Below are 4,673 nucleotides of genomic sequence, written 5' to 3' on the forward strand. Positions count from 1 at the left end.
TTGGTTTCAACTTTCAATAATGTGATTATCATACAGTTTGAAGCATAAAGACGAACTGACATATGGGAATCAAGGATATAGATTTATATGTAGAAGTCTGAATTCACTCATCTTTTCAGTTGAATCAAATCATCTGATCTGTGTCATTTCATACGTTTTGGATGTTATTAGTAAATTAAGCAATATGCTTTGATATCTACTTAGTTACCCTCTACTGATGGAAATCAAGACCATTGAAATGATGACCTTGCGCAAAGTATCAAACAGTGGGAACGAGTTGCAAAACTTGTCTCTGTTCATTTGCTCAGAAACTTTTCTCCTTTGGGAACCGATCTTGCGCAAAGTATGTGGGCAATCTTACTGTTATCAAATGCTATAGGAATTCCAACCAAACCTTGTTCATTCACTGGCCAAGCTTTTCTAAAGTTTTCCACACCCAAACACCTTTGGCATGTGCTTTACATGATCATGATATTTGTGAGCTGAGGTAAAGAAAGGTGAGAAAGAAATGGAGAGGTAGTCCTTCTTTCCGCTTCTTTTTAGGCTATCTGGCCACATGACACACGGCCATGCCTATCAAATAGCTCCCTCCTTTTCTTTTCCTTTCCTCTTTGCTTCAGCTTTTCCTGGACTCACACAGACTCTACCGGGAGACGTGGAAAAAAGACCAAGCCATCGCTTTCCTAAACCTATAAAGATGGTGGAAAGAAAGCATGGGTAGATGCACTGCATGGAGTTCTAAAGCTGGCTCGCAATCGATTGCTTTGGGCAGAGAGAGGACATCTCGTTTTGCTTGTGAACTTTGTTTGGATTCCTCTGCCAGCTTGGAAAGTGATAAGTAGGGAGAAAAAGAGCTTTCGCTTTCATAGCAGTGTCCGGTCACCAACGTAAAGATGAGCTTTTCTTTTGGAATCTTCACAAGAACAACTCTATCCACTGCGGTTTCCATGATCTCGCCCATTGTTTTGATAACGCCCCTAATAAGTTATCCATCTGGCTTGTTGAGTGGATGTCTGATTAAGATACCATCTTTCAAATCTTTCTGATACTATATGATATAATAAAAATAAAAAAATAAAAAATAATTAAAATATATGGATCAGTCATAAAAAGTTTGTCTCCACAGGGCATGCAAACTTCACTATGAAAAAGAAATTTTACAAGAGAAGATCTCATCCTCAACCCTCGTACATCCAATTTTTTCCTTACAGAAAATTTTCTTCACAAAAGCTCTCTCTTTGGAAGACCCCTTGAATTTCTGAAGCGACCGCTGTTCGCTGTCCAGGAATCATGCTCCTCTCACAGCGTACGACTCTCTCTCTTCTCTCTTCACAGGGTTTTGGCCTTCCCAGATTCACGCACATACGAGCTTTTTCGCACGTCCACAGAGAAAAACAAGCCACCATTCCTTCTGTTCACCGATCAGGCCCCTTTAAAGGACTTAAACCTAATCTAATTAGGTTTAGATCTCCTAAACAGGCCCAAACAAACCCAGATCAAGCCCGGATTGTTGGATCGTGATCGGGAGCTCCATGGGCCATCCGATCGCACGTCGGTCCATGAAACAATGCCGTGGACTGCGCGAAACATGTGGGAAATGCCCACGCGGTCTACGTGCTAGGCCATGGACCACCCGATCCATGATGGATCGGGGTACAGGCCCCAGGTGCGGCGCCTGGGCCGCACCCACATCGGGCGCCTGGGGTGGGCCGCGCGCCCGCACTTGGGCCGGGCCGTGCGCCCGCACTGGACGGGCCGCACCCTGCGTGCGTGGCCCATGTGCTGCCGCGCACTGCAGCATCCCACCCCTGCGACCGCACCGCCACCGGCCGCCGGTGGTCCTCCACCGTCTCAAGTTGCGTACCGACTTCAAAACACGTATCTTCACCGTCCGAGCTCCGTTTGGGGTGTTCTTGATCTCGTTGGACTCCATTTTTCGTCGCGAACCTCGCTGTGGGCTCAATATGGATTGAATTTCGAGGTATCAAATCCCAACAATCTCCATCTCAACTCGATATTCAGCCTCTCTAACTCCGAGAGCTTCTGGATCTCCTCGCCCCATACCTTGGGGCAATCGCCTGCTGATCATGGATGGACAAACATGAGAGTTGAGTCAAGCCACTCAATCCATCTCCGTCGTATGCTGTGCTCCTCCTGACCTGAGATCTACTCGGGCATCATCTTGCGGCAAGAGGAATCTCACCTTGCGACATCGCCTCTCATCCTCCCGAGTCTCATGTCTCGTGCCCGATCCACCTCTACTTACAGCTCCATCTCACTATGGGCTTCACCTGGCTCCGAAGCTCACCTCGCACTGGCTCTCCGTCAGGTAATAATAACTCTGCTCCCCTTCTTCCCTCCAGCACAATCCTATCGCCGCATAGCACCCTCAAGATTCCTCCACCAGCTACCGTCCTGTAGCCTCTCGAATTCAGTCTGCTAAGTGAGATAAGATTCTGTCTGAAATCGGATATGTATCGAACCTTCCCAATCTCCTCACTACACCGTCATGTGTCCTCCAGTTGACCGTCCTAATGCCTCTGATCGCACAACTCGATCCATCCGGCAGATATACAGTGCCCTCACTGTTCTTTAAGGAGTCAAACTGCTCCTTTCTGCAACATACATGATGGGTGCATGTAGAATCTAATATCTACTACTGAGAAGAAGTAATACCTCGTCAGATATCTCCAGAACATCTTCTCTGAATCATTGCTGGCCGTCGCTACAGTAGCCACCGTCTGATTTTTGAGTTGAGAGCAATCTCTGGTTAGATGCCCCAACTCCTCACATCGGTAACACTTGATTTTGCTCAAGTCACTCCTGGACTTGGACCGTCCTCGTTGCGATCTCCTGTCGCTCTGTCTATCGCCTCCTACTCCTCCAGAAATCACTAAAGCTGAGCTACCGCCATCTGAGCTCGAAGTCGGGTTCTCCCTCCCGAGAATTCTTCTGGAGTATGCCGCAGTGACCTCGTCTATCTTGATGGTGCTCTTCCCCACTAGAAGAGCAGTCACTAAGGACTCGTACAAAGGTGGAAGCGACGCCAGCAAAACCACACCCTGATCTTCTCCTCAACATTCTCACCAACGCTGAGGAGGTCGGTGAGGATCTTCTGAAAGTGGCTAAGATGCTCCTGCACGCTCTGTCCCTCGGCCATCCACAGTTGGTAAAATACCTCCAGAGGAAAAGAGTGTTAGTGAGAGACTTCGCCATGTACAACTCCTCGAGCTTCGACCATAGTACCATCGAAAAAGTCTCACTCAGCATATGATCACCACCTCATTCGCAGGTACATACGGATGTACTCACCGCCTGCATCTGTAGTTGTTTTCAATCCCCACCTCTATGGTGGTTGACTTCTCCTCACACAAGAGAGATCGATCAACCCCTTTGGATGAGCACGTCCTTCACCCTTGCCTGCCACAAGAAAAAATTACTCTTCCATCAAACTTGTTGATCTCTATCTTGATTATTCCTGTCTTCTCCATCTTCAGTCTTGCTCACCACCGCTGTAATTTACATCTTTGTACTGCCTCGTTCTGATACCACTTATTGAGTGGATGTCTGGCCAGGACACCACATCCCAAGATCTTTTCGATACTGCCGATGCAGTAGGAAGAAAGAAGAAACAAAACAAAAAACAATCAAACTACGTGGATCAGCCACAAAAGGGCTCACCTCCACGAGGCATGCAAACTTCACTATGAAAAAAAAATTTTACAAGAGGAGATCTCACCCTCAACCCTCGTACACCCAATTTCTCCCTCACAGAAAGTTTCCCTCACAAAAGTCTCTCTCTTAGAAAACAAGCCATAGAGAAAAACAAGCCACCATTCCTTCTGTCGACCGATCAGCCCTTTTAAAGGGCTTAAACCTAATCTAATTAGGTTTAGATCTCCTAAACAGGCCCAAACAAACCCCAAATCAAGCCCGGACCATTGGATCGTGATCGGGAGCTCCCTGGGCCATCCGATCGCGTGTCGGTCTATGAAATAGTACCGTAGACCGCACGAAATGCATGAGAAACGTCCATGCGGTCCACACGCTGGGCCGTGGACCACCCGATCCACGTTGGACCGGGGTACAGGCCCCAGGCGCGGTGTTCTTGATTGCGTGCCGACTTTAAAAGTGCGTATCTTCACCGTCCGAGCTCCGTTTGGGTGTTCTTGATCTCATTGGACTCCATTTTTTGCCGTAAATTTTGCTGTGGCTCAATGTAGATCGAATCTCGAGCATCAAATCTAACATGGCTGAACAACTTTGAAAATCTATTGTTAGTTAAAAATTTCATTAGTGCAAATATTGCAAGTGTCGTTTATCCCTTTCCTATATACATACATACATCCACGGAACAGTACCGTGGACCCACGAAACACATGGAAACTCCACGCGGTCCATGCGCTAGGCCGTAGACCACCTGATCCATGGTGCACCGGGGTACAAGCCCCAGGCGTGGCCCTGGGCCTGGGCCACACCCGCACCGGGCACCTAGGCGGGCCGCGCCCCACGCGGGCACCTGTGCCGGGCTGCACGCCCGCACCTGGGCTGCATGCCCCATGCACTGCGCTCGCTGGCCGCATCCGCCGCCTGCGGCGCTCCGCCGGCCCCCCGCCAGCCACCGGCGGTCCTCCGCCATCTCAGATTGCATGCTGACTTTAAAAGCACGTATC

The sequence above is a fragment of the Elaeis guineensis genome, chromosome 15 (assembly GCF_000442705.2).
Source record: "Elaeis guineensis isolate ETL-2024a chromosome 15, EG11, whole genome shotgun sequence".
NCBI lineage: Eukaryota > Viridiplantae > Streptophyta > Magnoliopsida > Arecales > Arecaceae > Elaeis > Elaeis guineensis.